The 20,405-nt window shown below is 42.5% G+C and overlaps 1 protein-coding gene across 1 annotated transcript in view; it reads right to left on the reverse strand.

Annotated features, from left to right (window-relative positions):
- TAGLN (transgelin) overlaps positions 1–18,693 on the reverse strand; it is a 34,112-nt gene extending 15,419 nt beyond the window's left edge. Inside the window, exon 1 of the mRNA XM_040327656.1 lies at positions 18,591–18,693. The gene's annotated coding sequence lies outside the window, so the exon portion shown is untranslated. The remainder of the gene's footprint in view (positions 1–18,590) is intronic.
- Positions 18,694–20,405: the final 1,712 nt, after the last annotated feature.

Genomic DNA, 20,405 nt, shown 5'->3' on the forward strand with positions numbered 1-20,405 from the left:
CAGCGCCCGCATATGAAAACGGTGTTCTAACCACACACGTGAGGTATTGCCATGATCATTAGAGCAAGAGCTATAATTCTAGCCCTAGACCCCCTCTGTAACTCAAAACATGCAACCTGTAGAATTTTTTAAATGTCGCCTATGGAGATTTTTAAGGGTAAAAGTTTGTCGCCATTCCACCAGCGGGCGCAACTTTGAAGCGTGACATGTTGGGTATCAATTTACTCAGCGTAACATTATCTTTCACATTATAAAACAAATTGGGCTAACGTAACGGTTGTCTTATTTGTTAATTCAAAAAAGTGAATTTTTCCCAAAAGAGTGTGCTTGTAAAACCGCTGCGCAAATACGGTGTGACAAAAAGTATTATTCTCTAGGGTGTTAGAAAAAAATATATATAATGTTTGGGGGTTCTAAGTAATTTTCTAGCAAAAAAAAAAATGTTTTAACTTGTAAACACCAAATCTCAGAAAGAGGCTCAGTTTAAGTATGTTATCCCGTGGGGGCTTATCATTGTAAAATAGAAAAGGTTAAGTTTCACACCAGAGAAGTATCGGTATGTAGTTCCACAACATGAATGTAGAAAAGCAGGAAATTACTATATACCATAATAAATATCAACAGGATACTGATTGAAAACAGGGCTACATTTGGCAGTTGCCTTTTTAGAAAATTACTACTGAACAATCGGGGCACCCGAGTGGACAAAACTGTTGCATACACTTCATTGCCTTGTCATTTTATAGTCAGTAATATTTGTTTGTTATATAAACCTACAAAGGGATTGGTGTCTTTGCTTCTAAATATCCACTTGCAAATGAAAACGGACTATATGCAATAGTAATATAGTATCATTAGTAGTGACAAGCATGGATTTTGCCAGACTAATCTGTTAACATTCTAGGAGGAAGTGAGCTGTAATCTGGATAGAGGAAAGCCTGTGGATGTGGTATATCTTGATTTTGTTACAGTACCGCATAAACGCTTTATTATACAAATTGAGGTCAGTTGGCATTGACGATAATTTACCCTGTTTCCCCGAAAATAAAACCTACCCTTAAAATAAAACCTAGCGTAATTTTCCAGGAGGACTGCAATATAAGCCCTACCCCGAAAATAAGCCCTAGTTTAAAATCCTATAACCCACTCTATTACAGTAGTACACAATGTACAATGTGTGTTTTTCTGTAACATAAAGGCAGGGAAGAGAGCTCTGGCAGGTCACAAAAGCGCAGAGCGGTGCTATAATGTAGGTATTTGGCACAATTATATTACAGAAATACACACATTGTACATTATATACTACAGTAATAGAGTGGATTACAAGATTTTACAAGCATTTTAACTAAGTTCACACTGGGGATTCCTAACAGGCAGGTCAAGAGAGGGGAAGAGAGGAGAGCACATTACATGGTAAGACCTACCCCCAAAATAAGCCCTACTGTGTCTTTTGTTGCCAAAATTAATATAAGACCCGGGCTTATTTTCGGGGAAACACGGTATGTACTTGGATAGAAAACTGGTTACAGGAGTGTGTCCAGAGGGTGGTGATAAATGGCTTATCTTTTGAATGGTCTGGATTTGAAAGTGGGGTACCTCAAGGCTCTGTCCTGGGACCAATCCTGTTCAACTTGTTAATAAATAAATCACAGGCTCAGCAATAGCATGTAATATTGTTACCGTAATAAGGCACTATATGCTACAGAGAAAGGAAAGATTACAAGATATTAAGTTAATATAAGATATAACAATTTGATCAACTATAAAGTACTCTTCACAGAGATACCAAGGAGTATAGGACTTGGCTGTGCCTTCTACCGTGGGTAGCTAGGATCGCAGGTCTGTAATTGAACGTTGTATTTGCCTTTTGACTGGAGTATCAGGTGATGGAACAGGTACATCCTTTCTGATGTATGAAGTGAAAATCGAAGTTATGTATACCAACTAACACATTAACACAATATTTCCTCTCTAAATAGAATCTGATGTAAATTAATGGCTACAGTATGCTGCAGCAAATTTAGGTAGGTAACTCTTAGCCCAGAGATAGGCAACGTGCATATCAGATCATGCTAAAATTAACTGTATACATTTTTAGAAGAGAATCACTGTCATCTACAAAGGCCACAATGTATGGGAATCCAAGAGAGTGGTGGATGATGGGATTGAGGAACACATGAATGCTTTAATTTTTGGGTTCTACTGACACCTATAGGAGGATTAGACACCTAGCAAACAAACAAAAAAACATGTGCCAGCCCTGGATAACCCCTCCTACTACCAGCATGTCTCACTTTGCTAGTGTCCTACAAGAAAGGATGCTCTGCTGTGTAAAAACAAGTTTTACTGGAAGAAGTTTTTCTTATTCTTCAGGATTTATCTTCTTCAATGAAGACTGTTCTCTACATCGCATTGTCTTTTCCATTGCAGCTGTCTTCAGCCTGGCTTTTGGAATGCTAAATGCAGATCCAACTTGACTGAAAATGCTAGGATAGCCTAGAAGTGACCTTTGGGCACTGGTTTCCATGTGGGTTGGTTTCTAGACTTTATTCTGGTAAAAAGTTAGCTGCAAAGAACTTTCCAGATCCAAAGTGCTATCAATGCCTCAGCACTTGCCCCATCTCTGAAGACTGCGTGAACACTAATCAGGCCAACCACGGGTAGCTACCTCAAATATACAGTATGTGTCACTGGGTGCTTTTAAAAGTGCCTGTTTCCTGCCAGTTGTGTCACAGAAGGAGTTAAAATGGGTAGACTTGATGGACTACTACTTTTTTCTGCAGTCACTTTTCTGTTTCTATGTTGAATCCTAACCGGATCACAAAGGGAAGCAGAAAAATAATGGTTCCCCTTCTATAATATCTGTTGCAACATTATCGCTATGTTAGCTTCTCTAAAAAAACATGGCATAAAGATAGAGGGGTTAAAGGAAAAAATAAACAGTGTTAACTGTTTTCAGATAAGGGCAATGTTAGGTATAGGGGAGGGCAATATTGCACTAAATAATTTGTACATTTTTCTCACACTGTGCTGATCACTTGTACGAGCGATTGTTTTTTTTTTCGGTGTCTATGCTTTTTTTCTCTGCAGACTTCCACCCATGCATGATCTACACATCTTGTATGAATTGAAATCTGCAGTAAAAAATAGCTAGGAAACATTGTGAAACAGGGACACTTTTATTGGCAGCGTATGAAAGGAGAAGACTTTAAAAGTTTGACTCCCTTGTGCCAATATAACAGTGTGTATATATTTCACAAGCAAATTAGCACAGAAGGTCAGCTTACATAATACTCTCACTATAAATTTCCTTTTATGGTAGTTGGTATCATTTTGTTTAGTACTAGTATGGGAGGGGCGGGCAACAGTAGATGTCTAGGCTGAGGCAGCAAATTGGTCAGAAATGTGTCTGGTCATTGTAATATTGTTTTGTCATCTCATCCTTGTAAATATAAAGTATTAAGATCATGTGTGTTTATCATGGAAAAAATTATACCTCATGTATGTTGTAGCTAAGTTTGGTACACTCAAAATAAATATCAAAGAGAAAAATTATTGGTGGATAAATTAGGCTTCTTTTTTTTAGATATCCGTTCTTTCAGTGTACAAAATTATTGTTTTTAATAAACTAAAGAAATGCACTGATCCCTGTGATGGTAGTGCCACTTTGAAATCTAGAAAGCATACCCAACGGCAAGCTTTTTAATAAACAGACAGTTCTTACCTGTCTTCAGTTTTAATGTATGCTTTTTTTAAAAAAAAAAAGAAAAAAACCCTCCTCCTCAAGATGTTTTTTAAATTGTATTATATAAAAATAGAGAAAACTGAATTTTAAACCAATAAAGCTGCTGGAAGGCTCCAGAGACATACTGAATCCAATGGCATTCTACAGGGCTCCCTTAAATACACTAATGCCGCGTACACGTGACAGTTTTTCATGCCATGGGAAAAAACAACGTTTTTCTCGACGTGACTCCTCTCAAGCCTGCCTTGCATACACACGATCATGATAAACAATGCTCTACCAAAGCACGGTGACGTACAACACGTACAACGGCACTATAAAGGGGAAGTTCCATTCGAATGGCACCACCCTTTGGGCTAATTATGCTAATTTTCCGTCTCATAACTTGCTTCTGAGCATGCGCATTTTTTTCCCCGTCGTTAAAGTGTACACATGACCGTTTTTCACGACGAGAAAAACGACGACGTGAAAAACGACGAGAAAAAATAGAGTATGTTCTAAATTTTTAATGCCCATTTTTCTCGACGAGAAAAATTCTCTGGAGCCTACACACGGCCAATTTAAAAAATGGTTGTGTGTACACAGCATTAGGAAAATAAAACTGTTTCCTGGGCACCAGTTTGCAAGGGATGTGTATATTGGATAAACTAGATGGACTTTTTTTTAACAGTTTATGTAACTATGTATACCCAGTATTATAAGCATTTACCTCAAGCTTTTTGTTCTTTTGAAATAGGTTAGTTGGTTAGGCCCGCTGCCCAAATATATTTTCTACTTCTTGATACACTAAATTGGATACATGTTGGGTTGATTTTCTTCAGTTGGGATTTAGGCTGGGTTCACACTTGTCCGACAAACGGTCCTACATTGGGAGCCTCATGTAGCATGACGTGTGAAAATCAATGTTTCCCTATGAGAGCTGTCTTAACTGATCCTACATAAGTCGGTCCGACTTTGAAAATGCTCCCTGTACTACTTTTGGTCCTACATTGATCCTACTTCAACCCATTGAATATCATTGAAGTCGGACCAAAGTAGTATCCTGTTCATGAAAGTAGGATGGATGTAGGACCAATGTAGGATACATGTAGGACCAATGTAGCAGAGCAAAGTAGGATCAAAGTAGTGTAGAAGTGTGAATCCAGCCTCAATGAAACAAACGATCACTGCATTGTAAATAGCTTTTATACTGTGAAATACCCTATTGAATCTCTTTCAGCAACAGATAGGTTGACTTCATTTTTGATAGATCATTGTGCACCTGTTGAACCTCAACTCTCTAAATAAAGCTCAATTTGAATTTTGAAAAATAATATATTTTAAACATGATTGGGATGTTGTGTGCATCATGGCCATTTTTACTATAGACATTGAAAATTTAAATCTGCTTGGGAGACACAAGACAATCATACATAGATTGAACAGGATGATCACAATTCCAAAACACTTTAACAGGAACTATAGTTTTTTTTCTTTTTGAGTAGAATTTTTTATACAAAAAGAACAACGTTCCAAATTATGGAATAGCCTACTCTCTGCAGTTTTAAATAATCCAGTTGTATTAACAAAAATGATGACTTTTTTTTTGTGGTGCTAGTATATGCATCTGAGTATGACTTGGTATCTGCCTTTGTAATCCTCTATAAAGCGTCACTTAGACTGGAAGAGTCTAACACTGGGAACCAAATAGGTATTCGGAATGTGCTGATCAAAAATATGCTAACAGGAGTAGAGAAAAGGATTAGCAGAGGGTGAACTGCTGCTCTTTCACTGTCCAATCATAGGCTGGAGGACAGAACTTGACCTTGCTTTATTTCTTACCTGCAACAGGAAAAGGTCAAGTCAGTGGATTGTGATAGGGTAAATCTCAGGACTGGTTGGACTGATGGACAAATCCTTTCAGGTAAAACAGCTTTGATATTGTTGCTTCAAATAGATATATAGCTTCTTGTCTGGATTTAATGCTTTCAACACTAGTGTATTTCTCCACTGTTGATGGTCATAGATTTCCACATCCAGAAAAGTATCTTAATCTACCTTTTCAAATTCTTTGATGTCATACTCTTATGGCATCAAAGTATACAGGTAGCAGACAGTACTTTTGCTTTTTACAGGGCAATACTTTTATAACATCCAGAGCAATCTCTTGAAAAAGGCCCTTATACAGTATTAACAAGGGTCTATAAATCAATGCTATATGATTGTATTATACCTTTTGCTCATGCCACCTACTCAGCAAAATGAATATTTTCTAATGAAAATGAGTCCAATGTGCTTCCAGCACTTCTACTAGCACTAAATCTGATCCAGTTATTGGAAGGCTCAAGGAAACATTTGGTGCGCCTCGCTTCATCCTGTCCCCATTTCTGATTGAACTTCTTATAACTGTATAAAAATATGCCAGAATTAGCATACATAAGAGAACAGCACATAATTGCTAGCTGAATTGAACACTTGGGCTATACAGTACTACGCAAAAAAGTTTTAGGCAGGTGTGAAAAAAATTCCATCATTTAAGAATGCTTTTAGAAATAGATGTATTATTCGTTTATTTTTATCAATTAACAAAATGGAAAGTAAATGAACCAAAAAGGAATCTTTGGTGTGACCACCCTTTGCTTTCGAAATAGCATCAGTTCTTGTAGGCAAGAAGTCAAATGAAACTGCCCAAGGGACTTTTGATGTCAACAAAATGTAAACAAATACAAATTCCATATATAAAATATCATATCAAATTAATATTGAAAGGGGATAAAAGTACTGAAGTTGCTAATAACTTTATTTTTGTCTGCTTGACTTGTTGCCCTTTTTATGTTTTCAGCTTTACTTTTATTTTTCAGCAATTTTATCCCTTTTCAGTATAGTTGTTGGGTGTCATCTCTAGTGTATTGTATGATCTTTTCTTTTTCTACAGTGGCCATGTGTCTATTGCTACACATTCTATTGCTTCACTCGTTATGTGAACTGCACTCATCCATGGGCCATGGCCCCTTGTCTCCTCAACCCCCAGGATAGACTATCTGCTAGCTGATCCTTTGACTGTGTTTAACATCGACTGGGCAATTTTTTGGGTTATTCCTACTCAGAAATAAGCTTGGCTGGTTACCAGTTCCTTTGTGTCTTTTTTTTCCTTACAAGTCTTATAATGCCTTTTTGATCTACAGACATCCTGTCAGAAACATTAAACTCGTAATGAAGTGAAGGATTTGTCCAATTTGTCATTATCATTGAAAGTAAAATAAAATCCCAAATTTTGGGTTGCCCCCAAAAAAGTAACAGAGGGGAAATCTTTCAATGGGAACACATGTTCTGGTGACTTGGGGTTCCCCAAGGGATTCCTCGTAATGTTCAGGGATTCCTCTCCCTTCCTGTTTTGACTATGGAACATGAAGTGAAATCTCCCCAATGGGACACAGGTGGCAAAAAATAAACTGACAGGGGTTATGACCTCCCTTTCTCTATCTAAAATGAAAAAGTTTTGCCTATAATTCCAAGTTTAATGACGTTGGCTGTATATTTTGGGTCACTGTCTGACTGCAGAATAATCTTGAGGCTAATTACACACTTCCCTGACGGTATGGTTAGATGGAGAAATATCTGCCTTTATTTCTCAGCATTGAAGACACCATTGATCCTGACCAAATCTTCAACTTAATTTGCAGGAAAGCAGCCCCAAACTTGCAAGGCACCTCCACCATGCTTCGCTGTTGCCTGCATTCCCTCATTATTGTACTGCTCACTAACTTTGGTGAACAAACTGCCTTCTGCAAAAGCCAATATTTCAAATTTTGACTCATCAGTCCAGAGCCTATGTTTTTGTCCACAGTTTAGTCACTTAGCCTTGTTGGAGGCATGGATTTTTTTCGTCGCAATTCTTCCATGAAGAATGCTTTTTGTCAGACATCTCTGGACAGTAGATAGGTGTACCTGGGTCCCACCAGTTCTGTGGTGATGGCACTGCTGGACATCTTCTGAGTAGTAAAAGAGTATTAAGCATGATGTGTCTTTCATCTGCTGTATTAAGTTTCCTTGGCAGACCACTGCGTCTACAGTCCTCAAAGTTACAGGCAGATACTTATCCATCATGCCAAAGCATCAGGGAGGTGTGTGATTGGCTGTATGTTTGGGGTCGTTATCCTGCTGCAGAATACATTTGGGGACAATGTCATAAGAAAACTACCTTTAGGGTAAAGAACAAGAAGTCTTTGAAGTGATGGTTTGGCCCCTATAGAGCCCTGATCTCAACATCATGAAGGCTGCCTGGGCTTACATAAAGAGACAGAAGGATTTGAGGCAGCCTACATCCACAGAAGATTTGTAGTTAGTTCTCCAAGATGTTTGGAACAACCTACCTGCCAAGTTCCTTCAAAAACTGTGTTTAATTGTACCTAGAAGAATTGATGCCGGTTTGAAGCCAAAGGGTAGGTACACAAAATATTGATTTATTTGATTTCTCTTCTTTTCACTCACTTTGCATCTTGTAAATTTGATTAAAAAAATAACAAAAATACATATTTTTGTGAAAACATTCAAACTTTACAGCATTTCTTTACACCTGCTTAAAACTGTAATAGTACTGTAATTCTGGAATTGGGCGGCATATCATAAAGTTCAGACGTTTTTTAATATGAAAAAAAAAATCTTTAATCTGAATACTATAGAATTAATCCACTTCCTACAATTAACCAAATTCATCCAGGAAACAACCCGTTAGCACCACTATGTGTCAACAAGGACACCAGGGCAAATGTTTTGCACACCCCCACCCCTTTTTTCAAATACAACCCTGTTTCTCTTTAATATTTTATTGTTTAACTGAATTAAACATAACAGGCCAGATTCTCAAAAGAGTTACACCGGCGTAATTCGAAATTCCCGCCGGCATATCATTGTTTTGTATTCACAAAACAAGATACGCCGGAATTAGGCTAGGATCCGACTGGTGTAAGTCACTTACACCGTCGGATCCTAAATGCAATACAACGCTGACCGCTAGGTGGCGTTTACGTTCAGGTCTCATTTGACTATGCAAATGAGCCTGATACGCCAATTCCCGAACGAATTTGCGTTGCGTACTCGTTGTTTCCGTAAGCGTAAGGTTATCCCTGCTATATGAGGGGTAACCTTACGCCAGTCCGCCGTATGCCATGTTAAAGCGGGAGTTCACCCATTTGTTAATTTTTTTTTTTTCTCCCCTTAGATTCCTGCTCGTTCGGTCTAGGGGAATCGGCTATTTGTATTAAAATATGAGCAGTACTTACCCGTTTTCGAGCTGCATCTTCTTCCGTCGCTTACGGGTATGGGTCTTCGGGAGCGGGCGTTCCTTCTTGATTGACATTCTTCCGAGAGGCTTCCGACAGTCGCATCCATCGCGTCACTCGTAGCCGAAAGAAGCCGAACGTCGGTGCGGCTCTATACTGCGCCTGCGCACCGACGTTCGGCTTCTTTCGGAAAATCGTGACGCGATGGATGCGACCGTCGGAAGCCTCTCGGAAGACTGTCAATCAAGAAGGAACGCCCATTCCCGAAGCCCATACCCGGAAGCGACGGAGAGGATGCATCTCGTAAACGGGTAAGTACTGCACATATTTTAAAACAAATAGCCGATTCCCCTAGAGAAAACGAGCAGGAATCTAAGGGGAAAAAGTGCCCTCTAAGGGTGAACCCCCGCTTTAAGTATGGCATCGGGTCCGCGTCGTCTTTTTCCGTTGGTTACGTTGTTTTCCTAAGTCGTTCGTGAATACGACTTTACGGAAAATGTCAATGACGCCGACGTGAGCGTCATTGACATTTTCCGTCGTGAGCTGGAGCATGCGCACTGGGCTATTTTTCAGCCCGGCGCATGCGCAGTTCAATCGGCACGGGGGCGCGCTTAATTTGAATACAAGCCGCCCCCTTTGAATTACGCGGCCATACGCCGGGCCATTTACACTACGCCACCACAAATTACGGAGCAAGTGCTTGGAGAATACGGCACTTGCTCCAGTAAGTTGCGGTGGCGTAGTGTAAATGGCTTACACTACGCCAACGCCGATTCTACGAGAATCTGGCCCAACAAGTCTTCAAATTCTAAAATATGGATCATCAATTAACAAAAAGTGCATTAGTCTGAGGCCTTTACCATTTTAATTAACAAAATATAGTTGATTTTGCTATTTACTGTGTGACAGGTCATGGTATGAAAAGGGGTTAATGACACTTAGGGTTCTCACCCATGCAGGTTAAGAGGCTCTAGGGTGCTTGTCTTTTGCAGAGATGGATTGTTGGTTTTCTATAGCACTGGTGTCAAACACAAGGCCTGCAGGCCGAATCCGGCTCTCCAGGCCATTTTAATGCGGCCCCCGCACCTCTTCTACAGCTGCAGGAGAGCTCCAGCCATTCTCTGGTCCTCTTCCAAACCCCTACTTTCTGCTTTCAAGCAATGCATCCAGCTTCTTCCCAGCAGCAGCATAAGGAAAGGGGGTGCACTGTGATGTAAGGGAGAGCGGGGGACTCAACTTCTGATGGTGGGGTGGCTCTTGATATCAAATGTAAGGGGAGGGGATGCGCTGGACATCTAATCTTACAGATACAACCGGCCCTTTGGAGGACAATCATAATGCTGATGTGGCCCTCAATGAAATTGAGTTAGACACCCCTGGTCTACAGGATTGGTAGGTCCTGAAGCCCAAAGAATTTGTAGAATATTGGGTAGCATAAAACCCCCAAGCCTGGCTCCCCAACTACCAGCAACTAGTATCCTGTTTATGTAGGTGTGCCCTCTTAATATGGGTGTTGACGATGGTTCAAGGCTCCACCCAGGGGACAGGCGGTCTCTGCCCAGAAGTTAGGCCGTGTCCCAGTGGAGTAGGGAGCTGTAAAGTGTACAGTGTGTGTATACTAGCACTGAGCTTTGATAGAAGACAGGGTCATGAAACAAGAGGCCAGAGCAGCAGTGCTGCAAAGTTGAAGGCTGAAGGGATTTGTGTTATGGTAATGTGGTGCTAAAAAAGCCCCGATAGGTTGACCTTTCATGTGATTTTAAACTTCCTGTTAATAAAAGTGGGCAGGAAAGTCCTTAACCACCTCAATACAGGGCACTTTCACCCCCTTCCTGCCCAAGCCATTTTTCAGCTTTCAGCGCTGTCGCAGTTTGAATGACAATTGTGCGGTCATGATACATTGTACCCAAATGAAATGTTTATCATTTTTTCCCCACAAATAGAGCTTTCTTTTGGTGGTATTTGATCACCTCTGGGGTTTTTATTTATTGCGCTATAAACAAAAGAAGAGGGACAAGTTAAAAAAAACAAAACACAATATTTTTTACTGTTTGCTATAATAAATATCCCAAGTTTTTTTCGCAATAAGCGTAAATTGATTGTTTTGTGCAAAAGTTATAGCGGCTACAAAATAGGGGATAGATTTATAGCATTTTTATTATTTTTATTTTTTACTAGTAATGGTGGCGATCTACGATTTTTATCGTGACTGTGATATTGCGATGGACACACCGGACACTTTTGACACATTTTTGGGACCATTCACATTTATACAGCGAACAGTGCTATAAAAATGCATTGATTGCTGTATAAATATGACTGTCAGGGAAGGGATTAACACTAGGGGGCGATCAAGGGGTTAATGTGTTCCCTAGGGAGTGATTCTTACTGTCGGGGGAGGGGACTGACTGGAAGAGGTGACCGATTGGTGTCCCTATGTACATGGGACGCACCATCGGTCTCCTCTCCCTGACAGGACGTAGAACTGTGTGTTTACACACACAGATCCACGGTCCTGTTTATTTACTGGGCAATTGCGGGAGCCTGGCGGACATCGCGGCCGCCGGGCACGCGCATCGGGTTCCCAGTGACGCAGCGGCACGTGAGCCCCCTAGTGGTTCAGGAAGGTGCGACATCATATGACGTCGGCCCATAACAAGAGGCTCATCGTCCCACCGTCATATGACCGAGAGCAGTGGGCTAGTGGTTAAACGAAGATTTGGCAAGTGGCTGCATCCTCAAAGCTCCTATTTTAAGCTAGCGCCCACAACTGCTAGTCATCTGAACTTGTTCTGTAATGTTAAAGACAATAATCATGTAATGTATAAAGATAATACATTTTTGTGAGGTGCGCATTTTGGACAGAGAGGACAACTGGCTCACAAAACACTGTGAAAAAAAGCCATCAAAGCCACACTAGATCAGCCATTCTAGTAATGTAACTAGAACAGGGTCACTTAGAAAACATACTATTCAGTTTAAAACAGAAATGAAAGTTAAAACATTTGTGTATAGATATTAAAAAAAAAAAACATTATAAATACCCTCCCCCCCCCCTTTTTTTTTTCTTTATAAGTGATCACATAATCTTTGTTCTCAGCTGCATAAGAGCTGGGGAGAGGAGAAACAGCAGAACACTAGTCTTCCCAGTAAATGGCTGTGCAGGGGGTATTTTAAGACACACCTGATCATTGGAGGAGAGCAAGCTCAGTTCCCAGCATAGCCAAAGTACTGACCACATGGTGCTCTCATGCCTAGTGTGGTCAGTTTTTAATAGGAAAGCAGAAGGGCTGGCAGGAATACCAGGTATTTCACACAAAGAAAGCAATGCAAATAAAACAGGACACTATTTCATACATACATATATACATACATACAAGTACATGGTACAGCAAGCATACACTAGACTACCAAAAGTATTGAGACACCTGCCTTTAACGCACTTGAACTTTAATGGCATCCCAGTAAAAGGCCCATACACACGATCAGACTTTTTGTCAACAAACTTCAAAATTAGCACGTTTTTCAAAAAATACGACCGTGTGTACACTCCATCGGACAAACTTTTTTGGTTTTCATCGGACAAAAGTTCGCTCTGCAAACGGACAAACTTTTCGACAACAAAAGTCCTACGTTGTACAGAAATCCATCGGACTTTTGTCCGAAGTGCAAATACACATGCCCAGAACTAATGTTAAAATCAACCAACAATAGCAGAAGTTGACCAAAGGGTGGCGGTAAAGAGCAGAAAAGAGCAGAAAAACACGTGATGTTGGGAAAGTTTGCAGAAAGGTCCTGACGTGTGTATGCTATGGGTGTGCCCGGCCAACTCCCTTCGGACAAAAATCCATGGAAAAGTTTGTTTGAAGTCTGACCGTGTGTACGAGGCTTTAGTCTGTGGAGTTCAATATTAAAGCGGTTCTCCACCCTAAAGTGGAGTTCCGCTGATCGGAACCCTCCCCCCCTCCGGTGTCACATTTGACACCTTTCAGGGGGAGGGGGGTGCAGATACCTGTCTAAAGACAGGTATTTGCACCCACTTCCGGCCCGGGCAAAAGACGGGCATTCCGTCACATCCCCCCCCCCCCCCCCTGTTGTGTGCTGGGAACACTCGGCTCCCAGCACACAGCGGGAGCCAATCGGCGGGCGCGGCGCGACTCGCGCATGCGCCGTAGGGAAACGGGCAGTGAAGCCGCAGCGCTTCACTTCCTGGTTCCCTCAGCGTGGATGGCGGGTGGAGCAGCAGAGAGACGAGCGATCGCTCGTCCTCTGCTGCGATCGGCGCTGGACTCCGGGACAGGTAAGTGTCCTAATATTAAAAGTCAGCAGCTGCAGTATTTGTAGCTGCTGGCTTTTAATATATTTTTCCCATGGCACATCCGCTTTAAGTTGGCCCTGCCTTTGCAGCTTTAACAGCTTCAACTCTAGGAAGGCTGTCCACAAGGTTTAGTGTGTCTATGGGAATGTTTGACCACTCTTCCAGAAGCACATTTGTGAGTTCAGGCACTGATGTTGGGTGAGAAGGCCTGGCTCGCAGTCTCTGCTCTAATTCATCCCAAAGGTGTTCTATCAGATTGAGGTCAGGACTCTGTGCAGGCCAGTCAAGTTCCTCCACCCCAAACTCACTCATCCATGTCTTTATGGACCTTGTTTGTGCGCTGATACACAGTCATGTTGTAACAGGAAACTGTTTCCACGAAGTTGGAAGCATGAAATTGTGCAGAATGTCTTGGTATGCTGATACCTTAATAGTTCCCTTCACTGGAACTAAGGGGCCCATCCAAACCCCCGAAAAAGAACCCCACACCATAATCCCCCCTCCACCAAATGATTTGGACCAGTGCACAAAGCAAGCTCCATAAAGACATGGATGAGTGAGTTTGGGGTGGAGGAACTTGACTGGCCTGCACAGAGTCCTGACCTCAACCCAAAAGAATACTTTTGGGATGAATTAGAGCGGAGACTCCGAGCCAGGCCTTCTCACCCAACATCAGTGCCTGACCTCACAAATGCGCTTCTGGAAGAATGGTCAAACATTCCCATAAACATTAAGTTGAAGCTGTTTATAGCTGCAAAGGGTGGGCCAACTCAATATTGAACCCTACGGACTAAGACTGGGATGTCATTAAAGTTCATGTGCGTGTAAAGGCAGGTGTCCCAATACTTTTGGTAATACAGTGTATATCAGGAATATGTTGGGTTTACATATTCTTTAGTACCCACAAGAGCTCTCTCTTTCGCCAGGTCCATCAACTCCCTCAAGGGTTAACTCAATCACGCCAACTCAAGGCTTCATTGCCTTCTCTGTCCATTAACCATGCCACACCCTTTATAGCCAATTGGGGAACTGCTCCTCTTGTGTTCCAACCTGCAACTGTTAACTCCTCAATATAATATGGTGCCTAATGTCTTATATAAAGAGTCCCTCTCTTCCCATAGGACTGATGTGACCAGCAAAACATCAAAAATGATGCAGCTGGCACACAAGCCCCCTTTGCCATTAACTAAAAAAGACCAGCAATAACGAAGTCATTAAGCACAATGGTCATTCTAGTACATTGGTTGCCCAACTGGAAATTGCTGATCTTGGTGAACAATGACCCTTGCAGAGATGATGTGCTGTAACCTCTAGCAACCAAGCAGTGAGCAGTATTACTGTACAGTAATCTCTAGCAACCAATCAACAAAAAGAAATCATGTGCTGTAACCTCTAGCAACTAATCAGTGAGCTGTAATGTGTGCTGTAACCTCTAGCAACCAGCCAGCAGGGGCGGACTGACAACTCATGGGGCCCCGGACAATAGGAGATTATGGGGCCCTGGGAATTATGAGATTATGGGTCCCCCAGGGAATAGATTATGGGACCACACAGTATACACATACAGTATACATACACACAGACACACAATATACACACACACAGTATAAACACACAGTATACATATACATACACACAGAAGACACACACTAAAGGGGTACTGGAGAGAAGCGGGAAGTTCTCTTTTTTTTTTTTTAAATACGGATTTTTACATACTGTCCCTGGTTTTACTGAGGCTGGCAACCCTAATGGGGCCCCCTAGTGGCATGGGGCCCTCGAGCAGTGCCTAAGGGGCCCGAATGGTCAGTCCGCCCCTGCCAGTCAGTAAGTGGTAATGATATGCTGTAACCTCTGGCAACCAATCACAATCACTGCCTGATCTGATACAGTAAACTGATTTTAAGTCTAGCTGATATTTATTGTATGTTTCAGAGCAGGCGGAGAGCAAAATTGCATGGCACGGCCCCAAGATTATTTTTGCCCAGGGTCCAATCAACATTAAAGACGGCCCTGGGTGTATCCCTGTTTTCTGTTTCAGGGATGAATCAGGGCCGAATCCTTGCCTGAATTCGGCCCTGAAACGGAGTCAAAAGACGCATGCCACTCCTGTAATGCGAATTGGATGCAGGGAAACTAGGGTGACCACGTGACCCGGATTGCCCGGGACAGTCCCGCATTTTGCAGGTGTGTCCCAGGTCCCGGGCACCTTCATTCCAGGACAATACAGTGTCCCGGAATGAAATTGACACAGCCACCCCATGAGCCGACGATGGAAACTGTTGGTTCCCCCTTCACTAGTCCATTCCAGACCCTTTGGGTCCTTTGGGGGGCTTCCAGTTTCTGATAACCCTCCCTGCATGCCACCACAACCACCAGCCAGGGTAAGATGGTGGTTGTGCTTTGGGGTGGGGGGGGGGCCCGAAGGGTCTGGTATGGACTGGGGAGGGACCCCACTACGTTTTTTTTTTTTCAATAGTCAGGTGCCGGCAATTGCAACCGTGAGTCAACTTAAATGTGATTTGACTCATTTTTTTTTCTTTCCTAAAAGGAAAATAAATGTTTGGTGTAACTGCTGCATTAGATGGACTAGCATATTTAAATACACAAACAAATTAAAGCCAACACGCTAGCTAACACCCCCCCCCCTTCCCACCAGATTAACATTGCGGAGGTCAAAGGGTCTATTCTTTGTTCGAAGACCCCCCTACACACCAATAGATTTTCTGCAGATTGTTGTCTTCAGATTTACCAGAATGTAGTGCAAGAGCCTGCCTGATTAGGAGTTTCAGCTTGTATGCAATCAGGCAGGCACTTGCACTACATGGTTTTGGTAAATCTAAAGAGAAAAATCTGCAGAAAATCTATTGGTGTGTATGGGGCGTTACTGGCCAGATCACCAGGTAAAAAAAACAGGGGGAAGAAAACATAAAAAAAAAAAATGTGGCCACCACATCTAATAAATGGTACGCTGCAATATCATCAATATCATACAAAACCTGTCATTACAGCAAGAACTCCCTTGCTTAAGCTGGAGCCTCAATACTTTGAGTCACTGACAGGAGAGGGCTGACAACTCATGGGGCCCCCGGGCAATAGAAGATTATGGGGCCCCCGGGCAATAGAAGATTATGGAGCCCCCGGGCAATAGAAGATTATGGGGCCCCCGGGCAATAGAAGATTATGGGGCCCCCGGGCAATAGAAGATTATGGGGCCCCCGGGCAATAGAAGATTATGGAGCCCCCGGGCTTACAGATGACCAGCATGCCAGGAGGTCAAATCTCTGGATTTTCACATCAAAAGCATGTCGGTTTCGGACATTTCAGGGACAGATGTAAAAAAAAAAACACAGATTTTTACATACTGTCCCTGGTTTTACTGAGCCTGGCAACCCTGATGGGGCCCCCTAGTGGCATGGGGCCCTCGGGCAGTGCCCAGGGGGTCCGAATGGTCAGTCCGTCCCTGCCAGTCAGTAAGTGGTGCCCGAATGGTCAGTCCGTCCCTAGTCACTGATAAGGAACAGTAAGAGAAATGTCACAAGCTGTTCATTCAGCTCTAAAATTGTTCCATGAACGCCAGGCACCAAGCAGATAGAAAGGTGAGCAGTGTGTCTTCACCCGTCTCTAAAGCCCCATACACACTATTCCATTTTCTGCAGATTTACCAAAACCAAGTCATGCAAGGACCTGCCTGATTCCATACAAATTGAAACCGCTAAGGTTTGACCTCATATTATATGGTTTTGGTAAATCTGAAGACAAAAATCTGCAGAAAATCTAATAGTGTGTATGGGGCGTTAGACAGGTTTCCTTTGACCGCTTGCCCCCCGACGCACGCAGATATACGTCTGCAGAATGGCACGGGCAGGCAGAAGGATGTATATATACCTCCCTTTTAAGAAGCGGGTGTTGTGGACGCGCGCCGCGATCTCCATGAGCCCGACCCCGGGTCCCGCTTACCCGCAATCATCTCACGGAGTAAACACATCTCCCCATTCTGCCTAGTGACACTGTCAATGATCGTGTTCCCTGTCATTGGGAACAACGATCAGTGAAGTGTCACAGCAAGTCACGTCCCCTGACAGTAAGAATCACTCCCTAGGGAACTCCTTCACTGCCAGTGTAATTTTCACAGCGATCAGTGCATTTTTATAGCACTAATCGCTGTGAAAATAAACAATGGTCCCAAAAATGTGTCAAAGGTGTCCGAGATAATGTCGCAGTCATAATAAAAATCGCTTACCATTACTAGTAAAAAAAAAAAGATTAATAAAAATGCCATAAAACTATCCCCTATTTCGGGGATATGCAATTAGCGGACCTCCAGCTGTTGCAGAACTACAATTCCCATGAGGCATAGCAAGACTCTGACAGCCACAAGCATGACACCAGAGTCAGAAGCATGATGGGACTTATAGTTTTGCAACAGCTGGAGGTCCGCTAATTGCATATCCCTGCCCTATTTTGTAGACGCTATAACTTTTGCGCAAACCAATCGATAAACGCTTATTGCAATTTTTTTTACCAAAAATATGAAGAAAAATACGTATCGCCCTAAACTAAGAAAGAAAAACATTTTTTTTTATATATTTTTGGGGGGATATTTATTTTAGCAAAAAGTAAAAAAATAGATTTTTTTTCAAAATTGTCGCTCTAATTTTGTTTATAGCGCAAAAAAGAAAAACCACAGAGGTGATCAAATACCACCAAAAGAAAGCTCTTTTGCGCAAACCAATCGATAAATGCTTATTGCGATTTTTTTTACCAAAAATATGTAGAAAAATACGTATCGGCCTAAACTGAGGAAAAAAAATGTTTTTTATATATTTTTGGGGGATATATATATATATATATATATATATAATTTTGCATTTTTTTCAAAAATGTCACTCTATTTTTGTTTATAGCGCAAAAAATAAAAACCGCAGAGGTGATCAAATACCAGCAAAAGAAAGCTCTATTTGTGGGAAAAAAAGGACGCCAATTTTGTTTGGAAGCCACGTCGCACGACTGCGCAACTGTCAGTTAAAGCGACGCAGTGCCCAATCGCAAAAAGTGGCCCGATCATTTAGCAACAAAAAGGTTGGGGGCTTAAGTGGTTAACATCCAACAAATAAGTAACGCATTTCAAGTCACACATACAATCAGCCACCAGAAATGGTGATATTATCCATACTGCATATATAATAGATAGGACACACTGTGTAGACAGGTGAAGATATCCCATGCCCCCCTCCCCATCCCATCCATCCATCCATCCCCAACTCACAGGTTGCTACTGGCTGCTTGTTTCTGTCTCCGGGATGCAAAGTACTGAGTGAGAAGTGAGAAGGATGGGGAGATAAAAGTCTCTCTGTAGCTCTGCATGTGAATTGGGGGAGTTTCATCCCCCCCAGGCCCTGATCTTCCCATCTCCTTATTAGGGGAAGGTCTCACTGATCTGCAGACATTCTCGGGATACCTAAAGGATGCGGGAAAGGGGAAGTGTTTGTGACTCAGTGGGAAGGGGGGAAATCTCCCTCCAGCAAATCCTTTTATAGACTCAAGTCGGGGGCAAGAGATTTCATATAAACCCTTCACACTTTATGGGGGCTGCGGAGGATCTCAGTGACGCAATGCAGGAGACAGTTAACCATTTTGTTTCTCCCAAATGACTTTAATATTTGATATTTCCACGTATTCCCCAAAGATTGACATTTTATGTCGCAGATAGGATCTATTAAGCAAACTTTCTTCTTCCATTTAAACAGAGATGAGTATTTAGATGCCCTGAGCCCCTCTGGCAGTGACCATGTCAGGAAATACAAGCAGAATTCTCTCTAGTGCCAGGAACAGCCACAGACTATGAAATCTTTATTCTGGATGTTTTTGTCACTAGAAATGTACTTTTTTATTGCTCCCCTCCTTTTCACTTATTCAGTTTCTTCTTTTTTTTATTCTTATTTAAATTCAAGGTAAAGAGCAAAAGTCGGGGATGTTTAACCTGCCAAAGGATTTGTATTTCCGTCCCTCCAGTCCTAAAAATGACATTGCTCAGTCTGGCCGGGCAGGAGACCTGATTTTCCTCTGTTGCTGTTTAGGAACATTTACAAGTCTTTTCCCTCTCCCAGCCTGTGATTGGACAGTGAATGGAGTAGCTCATTTCTGTAATTCTGATCTTTCCTTCTTCCTACGTGTTTCGTGCAAATGCATGAGCACTGCAATAATTTGTACTGCTTCTCCCTCTTCCAGATTGAGCTCTGCTGTAAAGTTACTGCAAGTGAAATCCAGGTACTTACACTGCTACAGTATTGAGCACAGAGCTACATTATTGTTTGTATTATACATTTATTTGCCTGTGGTTCAGCTTTAAAGGGGTGTTCCAGTCATTTGTAATGTTTATTAAAAGTCAGCAGCTACAAAAAGTGTAGCTGCTGGCTTTTAATAAACATACACTCACCTGCTCCACGTTCCAGCGACGCGCCGGTGTATTGTCACAGTTTGCTGTCTATCCTAGAATGCTCCGGAAGTCACGTGACGGCCAACTGCGCATGCGCGATGCGTTCCAAACGCAAATGTGATGCGTTCCAATGCATTCACGACAGTGCACACCAGTGAAACCTCGGTCGGCATCCAGGCTCTTTCCTTAACATCCCCGTGGATTGGAGGATGTTAAAAAAAAGAGCCAGAAGGCCGAGCGAGCCGTCCGACTGGCCACTTTCCTCTAAATCCATGTCGCCCTGAATGCCGGGTTCGCTGGTGTGTACTGTCGAAAATCCATTGGAACGCATCGCACTTGCGTTTGGAACGTATCGCGCATGCGCAGTTGGCCGCTACGTCACTTTCGCAGCATTCTACGATAGGCAGCAAACTGACACTACACCGGCCGGGGCTCCGCTCCTCTCCCCCCCCCTCTCCAGCCGGCGTCTTCATTCCAAGTGTGGGCAACCAGCCGTGACCGCTTTCAGCTTCGCGGCGGGGCACCCACTGCGCATGCGCGAGTGGCGCTGCGCCATCTGATTGGACAGGCGATCGCCTGGGACCTGTCACGTGTCCCAGGCGATCGCCTACAGGGAGGGGCTGCCAAAAGGCGATATAACTATTC

This window comes from Rana temporaria, chromosome 10, assembly GCF_905171775.1.
Source record: "Rana temporaria chromosome 10, aRanTem1.1, whole genome shotgun sequence".
NCBI classification, from domain to species: domain Eukaryota; kingdom Metazoa; phylum Chordata; class Amphibia; order Anura; family Ranidae; genus Rana; species Rana temporaria.